Source organism: Aulostomus chinensis, chromosome 21, assembly GCF_037954235.1.
Source record: "Aulostomus chinensis isolate RoL2024-O1b breed Wild chromosome 21, RoL_Achi_v1.0, whole genome shotgun sequence".
Classification (NCBI taxonomy): Eukaryota; Metazoa; Chordata; class Actinopteri; order Syngnathiformes; family Aulostomidae; genus Aulostomus; species Aulostomus chinensis.
In genome coordinates this window covers 1,765,980-1,781,367 of record NC_141340.1, presented here as the reverse complement: position 1 = coordinate 1,781,367, position 15,388 = coordinate 1,765,980, and the positions used below count along the sequence as shown (strand labels likewise).

Below are 15,388 nucleotides of genomic sequence, written 5' to 3'. Positions count from 1 at the left end.
AACTTCCTCCCTTGACTCCTTGATCAGGTCACATTTCCTGCTGCTCTTTGATGCTCGGTACCAAGCTCACCTGTGTTTGTTTTGGAGAGCTGAGATGGTGTCAAGATGACGCCTGAGGCTTTATAGCGCCTGAACAATGGACTCATCCTCTTCCTCCAAGTCTGGCTCATCAAATCCACCCCAGAGATAAAAGTCAGGCTTGAAGTGGAGGACAAAACCCGAGCCCTGGAGAGATATAGGTGGCCCCCCCAAAGACTCAGTGGCCATGAGACAACACGATACAATAGTTACATTTTGTGGCCACAAGATATGTTCTCCTCTCTCCTGCCGCTCCAGGGCTCTGTAGGCAGGAGTGAATCTTCCCAGCCGGGTGAAAGACTCCAGGGCCTCGGCTGCAAAGCTCACTTTTATTTCTTTTCTTGTTGTGGTGATGAAAGCGAGGCTGATGCGTGGGGACGGGCCAAATCCTCACTTCTCATCCCGGGATCAAACCTGGATTCTCCCTAGAGACGCACATGTCCCGTCTCGTTCTCTACTGTAGGTCTTCCTGCGTCCATATCAGCAGGAATGTGTCTCTAATTATGCTCCTCTCTTCCTTTGTGTGTGTGTGTGTGTGATAGTTCCAAAGGAAAAACCTGTCGGAAGGAGAAAACAAGAGTAGGAATCCCCACAGTGGAAACATGATGGAGTGAGAAGAGTCCTGCATGTGCTTCTGTGTCAGCAGAGTGTTCAACACCTGAGAGGGAATCATGTCAGCAATACACACCTGGGCCTGTTTCCTGGTCTGGATCGGCTTCACCACCCAGGACAAAACTCCAGGTGAGACACAAACGTCCCTTTGTCCTGCAGCCACAACTGATCTGCCAGCAGGGAACAGAAAATTTCCTTGGAGCACAAAAATCTGTGCCACGTCAGGATACAGGAGTTGTTTTTGGGTCACACACACATGAGTCAAGATAGCTTATTAAGGCGCCCCCCCCCCCCCCCCCCCCCCCAAAAAATGAACATCTGACGTCACGTCTGGAAACATTTACCAACCGCAGCAAGAGAGCACAGCTGCTGCTGCAGCGTTGAGTCTGGTCTCAGTGCTGAGAGCTGCAGAACCAGAGCAGAGATGAGGGTGGGAGCACCTGGCAGGTCGCACGTAGGACAAGAGGAGGACCAGAGCTGGTCTGCATGTTTGGCTGGAACCAGGGGGTCCAGGCCACGGGGAGATCAGGACTGCAAACACAGAGGCTTTTTTCCCCCTGAGAATTCTGATTCAAAACTCTTAGATTAATCTCAGAATCCAGGTTTTTAAACTCTAAATTCAGATTTATTTTTCCCACAGAATTCGGACTTTTTTCCAAAGAATTTTCAGAAAAAAGTCTAGAGATCCTGATCAAGTTGAGTTTAAGACTTAGTTTCAGTTTTTCTAAGTCGCCCGCTGTCAGGCCAGCCTGCTGGGACGTCTCCTCCAGCGTCTCCATGTGTACCCCCCCTCCCGTCTGAATCCTCCCCACCTTCACTGCTCATGTGCCGCTGCCCCTCGGCTGGATCGACATGTTCCGGCAGGTTACGGTGCAAAAATGAGCCCCTGGGTCCAGACTGACCCCCCTTCCTCCCACTCTGAACGTTGCCTCTGATGGAACCTCCTGAGAAGCTGGCTCACTTGAGTGTGTTCAGATGCTGATCCCTGAAATGTTGAGGTGGCGTAGCAGAGGAAGACAGAGATGGTCTCCCTCCGCATGAGAGCGTGTGACCTTCGTTACCATGGGAACTTTGTCAAAAATGCAGCTGTATGTAAATATGCAAATACATAAAAAAGCAAAAATGACCTCAGAACGCCGAGCGTAGGTCCTGAGTCATTCGTCTGTCGAATCTGAGTGCGGCGCAGATCAAACGGCCGATTCAGGGAGAGCTGGGCCAGACCCCACGCCCCCACCAAAGAACAACAGCCTTTCTTTCATTATGTTCCACAAATCTCCTCCAAAAGTTTTCCTGGCTCCCCGTGATGCTACACCCCTCCACTGAGCTTGGTGAAGACAAACAAACGCCACTGGAAACTCACGAGCCACCTCTTCAAACACACCTGCCGGTGAAGCCATGATGTAAATACTGAGGTCTGGAAGTAGGAACCAAACTCCAGCGTCGGTTCTGGGGAGTCCCACCACCAAACGCAGCACACCTGGTGGTTTGTCTCATCGCGGTGAGGACTGGATACCAGGACACCTGGGTCGAGAGCCCGGCAGTGGAATCTGACTTCCCTGTGTTTTGATGCTGTTTGTCTTCCGCCAGCACTTTGAGACTGTGTTATCGTGTATTTTATCCTCTGGCCTGCTCTGGAGCTTCTCGTGTGCTCAGTCACACTACGTTCATGGATTCAGATGTTAAGATTTGTAATGGTTCACTCTTTATCGGCTACTTTGGTTTCATAACACTAATTGCTCGGCAAATAAACCAGCAAGATTCTCTGCAAGGGCATGAAATGTCATACTGGAGTTCCACAGGAGCGGCAGTGGCTCAGACGTCAGCGGGGCGGTGGGGAAGGTGAGCATGTCGGCATGGCGCAGGTGTGAGTCAGAGCTCTGAGTCATCGCTGTGATTTACAAGAATGAAGGGAGCAGCTGTCAGGTTCCTTCAGGACAGGCGGCGAGGGTTTGGGAGGTTAGCCCCTCCAGTCGCTGTGGCTGGTTGGATCTCAAGCATCTCTGAAATGCGTGAAAAGTTCCTGGAGAGAGAAGATTCCTAAAGAGCACAGAACTCCAACATGGCTGCTGGCTTGTCGTCGGCTTGTTTCAGAAACCTTCATTTGTACCGTTCAGGTTAGAATCCAGATCAGGATTAAAGGGTTGCTAATATCTGCTAACTCGTTAGCTGAACATCTGCTAGCGTGCCGTGACTATGAAGGAACAGGACTTTTGCTTTCATGCCAATACAGAGAGGTCACATGGTTTCATTGACTGGCTGAGAGTCCTGGAGGCTCCTCCGTCACGTGTAGCGCCTTTTATTCATCCGAGGACTTCAATAGCCGGCTCTTATTACCCTGAATCAGGTATGACAACATGACGATCTCATTCACAGAGAGAAACATGACATCATCCGTGGTATCGAGGTCAACCCCGCCCGTTTCTCTTAGCTCAAGATTTGAAAGTTGCTCCCTGCAGCTTTGCGGCGGTTTGACAGGAACCTCCTAGTGAGGAGAACATTCAGGAGAACTCTGAGAGAACTCAGGCCCCAGAGGCCGAGTGACACATGGAGAGGTGGCGTGTGGGACTCAAGGGCCTGAGGCGGGGGAGCTGCTGACACTCGCATCTGACAGCAGAGGGGCGTGGAGCCGAGGAGTGATGGCACCACAGGTTCACGCTCCCGTTATACAGGTCTCAGCAAAATGAAGCTGTGAAAATAATTCATCTCCACGTCAAGAGTACGAGAAGAGCCGCGCGTTTACGAGACATTTTTCTTGATTAACAGCAGCGTCAAAAGGCCAAAACAGACAAACGTGTCACACGCCGCCGGAGGCTCACCATCGAAAACATTTCCCTGATACTTGAGTGGAGAACTTGAAATGTTCTGGTCTCAGTCATGAGGGTGACAGCGTGTGTGTCAACTCAGGCGTGAAGTGAAATCATCTCATGTTTCTCAACTCATCCGAGAGGATTTATTTAACCCTTCGTACACAAATGCTTTCAGCCCTGCGTTCGCAACAACCGCCAGGTGTTTGGGAGAAGAACTCAAACACTCTCTTAATCTCTGTGAGTCTCTCAGGGTTTCTAAAATGCTAAACTAGCGGTTTTGCAAGTGTAACCATGTAAATTCAACATTAAAAAAAGCCAGTCTCATTTAAAAAGTGCCATCTCAAGCAGCAGTTGACTCCTCATGGCGCGAGGAAAGCCCTCCTTCCATCAGTTCAGACACAGAGTGACCGCAGTCGTTGCTGTTAGCCGTCGTAAATTAGCTGCAGATACAGACAAGCAGAGCATCTTTGCTGTGTCTACGCCCTGGGGCAGCGATGGGCGGACGCTTCAGCGGCCTTGCTGTTCCCAAATAAAGGGATGTTTTTGGAGGGAAATCCCTTTGCTGGCACCTAATTTTTAAGCACGTGATCAGAACGCAGCTCCGATGAACTTCAGACACGAAGGTGTAGAAACGCTTCAGGATGATTTACGTCGATCATCTGTTAGTAATCAGGGACATTGGTCAGGCTTGTATGATGAAGCAGTTCTGCTTCAGGAGAGCTCAACGCTCTTCTTCAAGTTTGGACATGACAGCGACGACCAAGCCCACACGACTCATTCATCACACAGTTCAGACTGGCGGCCAGCGTCATTTTTATAGTCCATTCTTCTGCTGCTCGATTCGTTTTCTCATTTCATTCATGCGGTTTGTATGATGTCACAGGGGCGCACGCACAAACAAGAAAGTGTTTCAGAAGAAAATGGATTCATTTCCTGTTCTGTAGAAGACGAGTGGGGGGTGGGGGGGGATACCACTGACATTTAATCACCACAGCAGAGAGGAAATACTCCTCATTTACCAGTGAGGCAATGACGGGCATTTCAGAGTTAAGAGAAATTCCTGTTACCAGGCTTAATTTAGCAAGTAAGATGTGAAACAGAAAGATACATTCTTACTACATGGGGTGTTTTTGTGGTCATCTCCTGGTTCCTCCACCAACAGGGAGTGGTCATCTCCTGGTTCCTCCACCAACAGGAAGTGGTCATCTCCTGGTTCCTCCACCAGCAGCCAATAGGATCGCTCCATGTGATTGTGGTGATTGAACCAGTAAATCAGCTCTGGTGAACAAAAGTTGATGATCTTCCAGGTTCAGTTCATCAAGATCATCTTCACTAATGAACCCTCTGATGATGCTGGAAGCCTGGATGCTACGGTTAGCAGTGCTAAGCTAACGGTAGCCTATGAAGGAACTACACCAGGGTCACATGACTTCAAGGTCACCACCACTAAGCTTCAGGCTTCTTGTGTTTCCCCTGATGACCTTTAATGACCTCCATGACCTCTGTAGGCTCCTCTAGACTCTTGTTAGCAACCCAGGTTTTTAAGACTCCACCACTCCACCATCCACCAGTCTGGTGTTTACTGGTGGATCTGATGTAGAACTGAACCTCCACCATCCACCAGTCTGGTGTTACTGGTGGATCTGATGTAGAACTGAACCTCTACCATCCACCAGTCTGGTGTTACTGGTGGATCTGATGTAGAACTGAACCTCCAACATCCACCAGTCTGGTGTTTACTGGTGGATCTGATGTAGAACTGAACCTCCAACATCCACCAGTCTGGTGTTACTGGTGGATCTGATGTAGAACTGAACCTCCAACATCCACCAGTCTGGTGTTTACTGGTGGATCTGATGTAGAACTGAACCTCCAACATCCACCAGTCTGGTGTTTACTGGTGGATCTGATGTAGAACTGAACCTCCACCATCCACCAGTCTGGTGTTACTGGTGGATCTGATGTAGAACTGAACCTCCAACATCCACCAGTCTGGTGTTTACTGGTAGATCTGATGTAGAACTGAACCTCTACCATCCACCAGTCTGGTGTTTACTGGTGGATCTGATGTAGAACTGAACCTCTACCATCCACCAGTCTGGTGTTTACTGGTGGATCTGATGTAGAACTGAACCTCCACCATCCACCAGTCTGGTGTTTACTGGTAGATCTGATGTAGAACTGAACCTCCAACATCCACCGGTCTGGTGTCTACTGGTGGATCTGATGTAGAACTGAACCTCCACCATCCACCAGTCTGGTGTTTACTGGTGGATCTGATGTAGACCTGAACCTCCACCATCCACCAGTCTGGTGTTTACTGGTGGATCTGATGTAGAACTGAACCTCCAACATCCACCAGTCTGGTGTTTACTGGTAGATCTGATGTAGAACTGAACCTCTACCATCCACCAGTCTGGTGTTTACTGGTGGATCTGATGTAGAACTGAACCTCTACCATCCACCAGTCTGGTGTTACTGGTGGATCTGATGTAGAACTGAACCTCTACCATCCACCAGTCTGGTGTTTACTGGTAGATCTGATGTAGAACTGAACCTCTACCATCCACCAGTCTGGTGTTTACTGGTGGATCTGATGTAGAACTGAACCTCCACCATCCACCGGTCTGGTGTTTACTGGTGGATCTGATGTAGAACTGAACCTCCAACATCCACCAGTCTGGTGTTACTGGTGGATCTGATGTAGAACCGAACCTCCACCATCCACCAGTCTGGTGTTTACTGGTGGATCTGACGTAGAACTAAACCTCCACCATCCACCAGTCTGGTGTTTACTGGTGGATCTGACATAGAACTGAACCTCCACCATCCACCAGTCTGGTGTTTACTGGTGGATCTGATGTAGAACCGAACCTCCACCATCCACCAGTCTGGTGTTACTGGTGGATCTGATGTAGAACCGAACCTCCACCATCCACCAGTCTGGTGTTTACTGGTGGATCTGATGTAGAACTGAACCTCCACCATCCACCGGTCTGGTGTTCACTGGTGGATCTGATGTAGAACTGAACCTCCACCATCCACCGGTCTGGTGTTACTGGTGGATCTGACATAGAACTGAACCTCCACCATCCACCAGTCTGGTGTTTACTGGTGGATCTGATGTAGACCTGAACCTCCAACATCCACCAGTCTGGTGTTTACTGGTGGATCTGATGTAGAACTGAACCTCCACCATCCACCGGTCTGGTGTTACTGGTGGATCTGATGTAGAACTGAACCTCCACCATCCACCGGTCTGGTGTTACTGGTGGATCTGATGTAGAACTGAACCTCCACCATCCACCGGTCTGGTGTTACTGGTGGATCTGATGTAGAACTGAACCTGCTGATATCTGTGGCTGCTGGTAAACACACACCTGATTTCAGGTATTTGACCAAAAATCCACTGACTTGGAGACGAGGGAGGTCACACATCTCACCTTGAGTTTCCGTGTCATGTTTCAGATGTCACTGTGACGTGTTTGGTGTCGGAGGAGTGCGTGCTCCCCTGCAGCTTCCAGCCCGCCAGCAAGGAGACCATCCAGTGGTTCAGACAGGATGTCGTGGTGTACAGCTTCCAGCGAGATGATGATGACCACAGTGATGATGATGATGATGATGATGGCAGCGACAGCAGTGAGGAACACTCTGAACAGCAGCAGCTCGCTGGACGTGCATCTGTTTTCCCACACCTGATATCACGGGGCAACGCCACGCTGATCCTCAGGGACGGCGGCCTCAAGGACAGGGGAACATACAAGTGTCATGTCCGCACCTCCAAGGGTGAACACACATCAAAAGTCATCTTGAAGGTGGAAGGTACGTCGTTTTCTTACCTTTTACAGGTGTATTATCATCACCATCAGTCCATCGATGCCCTCCAGCCCCCCCCAATCCCCTTGTGTTCTGGTGTGTCTCAGTTATTGTTGGTCCTGGACTTGTTTCTGGTTTTGTCCTCTCCCTCCTGGCCTTCCATGCCTCTGCTGCTGGACTGGCCCAGTATGAACTGGTGTAACTTTGTCCTCGCTGCCTTCTGCCTGCTCCCTTTGGGACTGCTTGCCCTTCCTTTCTTTATTAAAGACTAGTTTTTGGAACTGTTCCTCACCTCCTGTGTGATCCTGCTGGAGTCTGCAGGGAAAGCTCATGATTTCCTGGTTGGGACAACAACTGCACCAGAGCACACAAGTGGGCGGGTCTTTGAGTAGCTCCTCTTCTTCATGGTTTTTTTTGTTTTTTCTGACACTTCACTGGGTGGAAGTGTATTCTGGACTGAGCAGTTTGTGTTTGTAGGTGTGTGTGAGTTGGGGGGGGGGGGGCATGAAACATGAAACCCACTGTGGCAGCGCCCATACAACCACAGTATGTCAGCACATCGCTTCAGTGAGCTTGTTTGATAATTAAATGCTGAGTTGACCGCTGATTTCTTGGGCTCTGCTTCTGATTTTCACTTCAGTCGTGATGAGGATGGTTCTAGGAGCCCGGCGAGGCCGTACGTTCAACAGCTCCGGACGCACCACGGCAAATTATCGCCTGAGCAACCGGAGTTTGAAATCTGGTCTCGTTTTTCAAAATGAAAGATCTAAACTAATTAATAACAGAAGTAGCATCGTGGCGTTGAGCACCCAGAGCATCGTGCATACAAAGACATTATTGGTTAGCAGCAACTTCACTGCTTCGTGTAATTGCAAGAAAAATAAATTGATGGAATGAGGCAGTTATTTCCAGAAAACTGCAACATTCAATGAAAATTAGTAATGTCAGTGTGTAACGTTAGCGATTAGCATCCATATTTAAGATACTCAAGGAGCTAGAAGAGGCAGCGTGAGAGGAACTCGAGGGACCGAGGCACTCAGACTGAATGTTTAGGGACGATTTGAAAGGCTGCTGATGTTGGTGCATGTACACGCAAACTTTGGTTGCATCTGCAGCAACAAGTACTGTTAGCTTGAGCGTTAGCGATACCAGCCCCCGGTTCCCATTTTCTGGATTGGAAATTGTTGCAAATTCAAAACAACATCATGAGCTCAATGGTGCAGGTTCATGCTACTGAGTCAGAGCTGAGTTTGAACGTCCTCTGGTGCAGGGCCTGGGAGCTGAAGACTGAAGACTCACTGATAAGTCAGCCTGCAGGCCCAGTTAAGCCCAGGTTCCCCCTCCCCCTGGGTGAGAGTAACCCTGAAGCACCTCTGGTTTAGAAAAATGAACTTCAACATTTGCAGGATGCAGCAGCACTGCACTCTGCTAGCAGGGCTCTAATGTTATCTGTGTCACGTGCCGCCAGGCTAAATCGGGCGCTGGCATTTGGACTGTCATGCTGGAAAGCGTCCTACTTGCTGTGTCTTTGTCTTGGTGCAGCACCCATCCGCGGCCTGTCTCTGGTGCTGTCCAGGCTGAGCGGCTACGAAGAGATGAAGTGCATCGTTCACAATGTCTTCCCGGCTCCTCGTGTTACCTGGGCGACAGAACCGCCCACTTTCGAAGACCTCCGACCAATCACACGCATGCTTGCGAACAAACAGGGGCTGTACACCGTTGACAGCCGGCTCAAGATGCTGAACGGCCAACCAGACCTCATCTACATATGTAAAGTCAGCACATCCTACGGCGGTCCGGCATGGACCACCTCGCTCAGGGAGAGAGGTACAAACTGGTTTCTGTGTTGCCGACGCCATGCTTCTCTTAGGGCCTTTGAATTGATTTATATTAATAAATGATAAAATACGATATAAAGGAAATCATATTTTCCTCTCTGGTAGAAATACGAGGATTGCAGGGGAAGGATCTGACCATCCCCTGCTACGCCCCACCTTACCTGAACAATCCCTCCCTGACCTGGAACTTCTCCAACGGCGAGGACCAAGAATACATCCTCACCTACAACAGCCAATCGGGGCAGAGCTCCTCCTCGCCACCCTGGAATAACCATGTCGAGCTGGACAGCTTCAGGGTCCCGTTTGGAGACGGCTCCCTGCGCCTGATGGACCCCGAGTACGTGAAACACACGGGCAGCTACAGGTGCACGTTCTCCATGCCGTACAACACCCACACTGAACGCACGGACGTCACCATCGCCGCTCCTGCAGGTGAGATCACAAACGGCCAGGGCGTACCCGGCGAGCCCGTCACTCTGACGTAGCTGCATTCCATTTTAGCTCATTATTCAGTCTGACCAGCCTCCTGTTTCCCAGATGTGGGTTCAACGAGTGTGAACCCAGCATGAACGATGACATAAACTTCACATCTCATGTCCACGCTTGACTGAACCCCAACACGATTTGCCAACCGAAGGCTGCTCTCGGCCCAGCTAGCACGGCTAGTAGCCAGCGTGCTAGCTGTGATCATCGCCACATCACCAAATCATCCAGACACTGACCACCAGCTCAGACATCTCCTCTAGTGGTGAAACGTGAAATCTGCCGTAGTTTGTTTCAGGAGAAACCAAACATCAGTGCCCTCCGTTCACCCCACCGTGCTGCCATAGATTTCATGGCGCGTGAATTGGGTCATACTCGGGATGCTGATTGGCAACCTGGGATTCTGACCGAGATACGAGGTTTCCAAACCCTGAGTCGTAAGATTAGAAATTTCCAGCCAGCGCCGGGCGAGACGCAGCTCAGCTCTGAGGTTCAGAAATGGCCCCATTTCATCATTGTCAACAGATCCAATAAAAACAGCGAACCAACGACGTGGTGGTTTCTCAACAGCTTGACTTCCTGACTTTGTCTCTCATTTCTGAGCCCTGAAGTAAAAATTCAAAAGCAGCAACATCTGATTTAAAATCCAAGAAGATCAGCAAAACGACAATGCTGATGACGGATGGAAGTTGTTGGACAAATTGATGAAAGGAGGGAGGGGAGGATGGAGAGATGTGAATACGGATGGAAGGAAGGGGGTGAGGGAGGAAGTCCCATGGATGTGGGGGACAACTGAAGGCTGTTTTCTCATGAACTCCAGACGCGGTCCCGAGGATCAGGTCAGGACATTGTTGGAAGTTGCCTTTGTCAGACACGTTCTTTCACCCAGTGGAACTCTGGTGTCGGTGAGAGGTGACGGCTGAGAGCCAGCAGGTGGCAGGACGTGACTCACAGGAAGGCCGCCATCACTGCATGTGAATCAGTCAGAAACGGTCCAGTCTCTGGTCTGGTCCAGGATCTGGAGGCCAGAGGCAAAGACCCTCGAGTGTACAAGCTCACAGTCTGAAATGAGTCACAATCGTGTGTGACTATGAAGAACCAACCTGACATGAAGCCAGTAGAACCGTCTGGTAGGACACGTGTTCACCAGCTGGTATTTGCTCCCTGCAGAGAAGAGTAAGGCACAGGAGACGACGTACTGGTGGGTCGTGGGTCTGGTGGTTGCCGTTCTGGTTCTGGCGCTGGTGGGCATGCTGGCCTACCTGAAGCTGAGAGGTAAAGAAGGAAGCTGTCATTACATCTGGTGATGCCCTGATGCATGCTGGGAAATATGGGGAAATGCTAATTATCGTCAGAATGAATTGCTGATTTATGAAGTGTCTGTTTTGTCTCTTTCAGGAAACACCTCCAAGCCCAGGAACGACCCCGAGGACGTGACGGAGCTGCACCTGGTCAAAAGTTGGTAATCAGAGCAAGAAGGCACTACCCAGAACACACACTAGATGGAGCCAGATCCCAACTCTGGGCTCCGGTGATGCATTGAGGGGGTTGTTCTCCTCTCAGCTCAGGGCCAAGCTTCACTCGTCAGAGAGGAGAAAATCCTGAAAAACACCTGTGCATAAAACACACAGACAGTTTCAGCAGAGATGGAAGACTAAACTGTTCCTGAGGGTGCGGGGCATCACGCCAGCTCTCAGAACGTCTAACAAGGCCACAGGAAGTGGCTCTTACTCAGGACAGCAGAAGCATTTTGAAGGCCAAGTTTTGTGAGACGTTTTAACTTTGACGGTAAATGAAAATACATTCACTTTATTCCATTCTAGCAAGTGAGACACAGACAACAAAATATTAACTGAGTACTTCAGAAAACTTATTTATTGGATTCATAATTTAAATGATCGGTGGAAAAATGAATCTGAGAGATTTAGATGTGGTTTTGAATTCGTTAGACCTTTAATTGATCATTTGTGTAGTTTAAATTCATGATTTCATTCTTCACCAGTTTGACTCGTCCTGGAGTCGTCTTTTTATGAATGAGCTCCTGAACTCGTGGGTACTTTGACTGAGGAGTTTAGTTCAGAGTGTATTAATATTTTTATTTCAGAGGAGTCATTCAGTTATTTTTCTTAATTGATGAGTATTTGAAGTCATTCATTATTTTATCCATCAATCATTGGGTTTTTCTCTCTTCTACTTCAAATCAAAAATGTAACTGAGTACGTGAACATGAAGATTTGAAGTCATGTGTTTGTGGGATGAGCAGCAGAGTTGAGTTTGGGGGTCGCGCCCATGAAAAATGTGCCAAATCTTTCCTGCTGGTGCCAAACAGCTGATTTAGTTGTTGAGATTCTGCAAGCAGGTGCAGCCCCACATGTCCACAGTCTGAGACCGAACCCCGCCCTCCAAGATGCCAACGCTCGCCGTCACATGGCGGGGTTTATCAGAGACGACCTCCAGAATGTGGGAGCGGCGAGGATGGAGGCCTGCCAGCGGTCCTGACCTCAACCCCACTGAACACCTGTGGGACCAGCTGGGGCCTGCTGGTGGTGCCAGAGTGACCAACACGACTACGTCAGCTGACCTGCGACAAATGCTGGTTGAAGAAGGGGGTGCGGTCCCACCGCGGCGTGTGACCAGGCTGGCGACCAGCATGAGGAGGAGGGGCCAGGCGGCTGTGTCCGTGTGTGGTTCTTGCACACACGACCGAGGCTCCTGTTTGTTAAAGGATAAACTGTTGCATTTCCAACATGTCGTGTGTCTTCAAGCTTCCATCGTCCAACCCACCGAACAACGGCCACATCAGCTGATTGGCACTGGCAGACGAGATGTGGCACATTTTTCATGGGCGCCGCCCTCTGCTGCTCATCCCACAAACGCGTGTTCCTGACAAATGTGGCTCCATTCAAAAGGGAAACAAACGGGCTTTCCAACGGTGTCGGGTTTATTGCCAGGAAGCGCCGTTAGAATCAAGACATCATCGCCCAAACACAAATGTCCTTAGATTTTGTGCTGTGCTTCGTGACGTTGACCCTCTATCTGTGACATCATTTCTGACAAATCCGTCGTGATCATGTTGTATCAGCCGATTCATTTGTTCACGAACTGATGGCTCAATCAGTGGTTACTGCACCGTTGCTCCATGAAGGGACCAGATCTGCTCCACCGACCCGACACCAAACCTCTGTTCTCTTCCTGTTACAGACCCGACCACAGAGAGTCACCCGAGCGAGAGCAGCCATCTAACGGCCGGTGGAACCAACGGACAGTCGGGGCCCCAGGCCGGTTCTCCGTTAACCTGAGAACATGCTACACAAACATATTAACAACACACACGCACACACACACACACACACACAGGAGCCTTTTAAACAAAATAAATTATATGTATATAAACTTTTGTTCTGGATTTTAGTGGACAAAAGGTTTCCAGTGCACACGCCTACATGTAGAATTTGCACACAAAGCCTTAAAAACGAAACACTTCCATGGTATCATGAAGGGTTTGAAAGTGCAGCTTTAAGACCAAGCAACTCCTTAAGGAACCACCTGAAAGACGGATCCTGGAGAATCGGACAGCCCGTTTCAGATCAGGAACCACATTTGCAGCCCAGGATGAGAACTGACTGATCCAATAAGAACTTTTTGGGCTTAACAGACCTCAGATGTGAGCAAAAAAAGAGCTGGATATGTGTCGGAATTTACGTTATATGTTGTGCAAACAGTCATGATGCACAGATGCAGGAGGCTAAACAGGTTTCTGACATTTCCATTAGCAGGCTGAGAACCAAAACCCCGCCTCCCAAAGCCTGTCAAGCCCTTAAAGAACACACCGACTTCTGAGGAATTATTGTCCATCATCTCCAGATCCAGGAAGAAGATGGAGACCCAGGCTAGTTAGCTTAGCCCAATGACTGGTAGTGGGTAGGAAGTGTTAGCATCAGCTAGCTCAGGTCCAGGCTAGTTAGCTTAGCCCAATGACTGGTAGTGGGTAGGAAGTGTCAGCATCAGCTAGCTCAAGTCCAGGCTAGTTAGCTTAGCCCAATGACTGGTAGTGGGTAGGAAGTGTTAGCATCAGCTAGCTCTGTCTGATTCTACCACGACAATGTCTCCTCATGTTAAACTGGTATATATTAATGCAGGCAGAGACGGAGCTACGCTAACACTTCCCACCCACTACCAATCATTGTGCTCAGCTAATCTCATAAATCTGTCCTGCTGCATGTAAGCTTTGAATATTTATGACCGTCACCCTGAGAGGTCAAGCAGCTTCTGGGAATTTAAAGATGAATGTGACAGAAAATCACTGAAGCGACTGAATGTTTCTCTTTTTTTTTTTGATGTGGAGATGTGAGTTTCCTGCTGGATAAAAGAAAGAAACTGGTCGATGCTGTAAGCATTCTGTCACGATTTATACTTGATTTCTTACCCACGTGCCTTATCATGATGTCATATCATTAAAAAGCTAATCACTGAGCTGAGGGAGTCTGCGTGTTCCTTCGTCGCATTCACAGGGTTGTTTTTGGCAGACATTTTAGGTTTAGTCTTAGTCTCAGTCTTTGGGACCAAATGCTTCTTACTTCTAGTCCCATGTTAGTCATTTCTATCCTTGATAGTTTCAGTCAAATATCAAAGATCCTCTCAATAAAGATGTGTGTGTGCTGAAGAGGCCACTCCAGTGTTAGAATGAAGCACTGAACTGATCCACCTTCAAAGGGGAGTTTCCCCTCTTTTCCTTTCTCTACCTTTTACTTTTATTATTTTGTTGCAGAGGCAGACAACACACTGGCCCACAATAGGAGTATTGTATCACAATAAAATAGGATAAACAAAATAAAAGCACACTTGACTTCCATGTGAACGACCTCATGTCCTCCATGTTGGCTTCAGCTGCTGTTGTTGGTTAAAGCATCCAGGTGTGTTGCTTAGACAGGGAACAGCAGCAGGTCTGAGGACTACCAGGTCTGAGGACTACCAGGTCTGAGGACTCCCGTGTTTCCCAGTCCCACAAACACGGGTCAAAGCACTCCACCTGCCCCCCGTCCACAAAGGGACAGGGTTTTATTCATAACATGCTAGATTACTAGAAGGCTGCTTTAAACCAGCCAACATTAGCGGGCCTGGCAGCCCCGTTCATTCTAGCGTTAGCATGTAGCACTAGGAAGTGCTCTCTGCTCCACGGGGAGGTGGAGCCACCACCACCACCACCACCACCAAACTTTAGGCTTCATTCAAACAGAAACTGCATCTCAGGGCGAGCCTCACAGACTAAAGCTATGCTTCAATCATCCCTCTGTTCACGACCACCCGACACTGCTGCTGCTGCTGTGGTGAGAGTCTCGTCCTCTGCAGACAGGCCCAGACTGTCTGTCTGTGTGTGTGTGTGTGTGTGTGTGTGTGTGTGCGAGAGAGAGAGAGAGGCTTTTAGTGGGTGTGTACTGATGATGGGGGCGTGGCCATGAGGACCAACAGCTCCAGCTGGCTCCATTCTGATGTTTGAGCTCTTGATTGACATCGCACGCTTGTTATACTTGGCGGGAAAAAACCCACGTTTTGACACTTTGATCGTCCACCAACTAACAATTTAGTGTCGTCTCGTTCTCGTCAGACGAAAATGAACACAATGTCGTCACATTTCAGTCTTCACAGGGCGATGGTGACGTTCGTCTTCGTCTCATTTTCGTCATGGAAAAAAGGGTCTGACGTCGTCATTCTCGTTTTCGTCCAGCGTGACGAAAACAACACTGCTGACAAAGC

At 49.2% G+C, this 15,388-nt stretch overlaps 1 protein-coding gene across 2 annotated transcripts in view; it reads right to left on the bottom strand.

Moving 5' to 3' along the window:
• The window catches only part of LOC147241321 (gamma-aminobutyric acid receptor subunit rho-3), a 30,560-nt gene extending 19,691 nt beyond the window's left edge, over positions 1 to 10,869 (bottom strand). Inside the window, exons 1-4 of one of the 2 annotated variants that reach the window (XM_086191910.1) lie at positions 10,738 to 10,869; positions 7,337 to 10,652; positions 6,941 to 7,237; positions 4,614 to 4,775 (exon numbers count right to left, since the gene is read on the bottom strand). The gene's annotated coding sequence lies outside the window, so the exon portion shown is untranslated. Of the gene's footprint in view, positions 1 to 70; positions 636 to 766; positions 942 to 4,613; positions 4,776 to 6,940; positions 7,238 to 7,336; positions 10,653 to 10,737 lie in introns of those variants that run through there. The other variant, XM_086191909.1, reaches the window with a different exon arrangement.
• Positions 10,870 to 15,388: the final 4,519 nt, after the last annotated feature.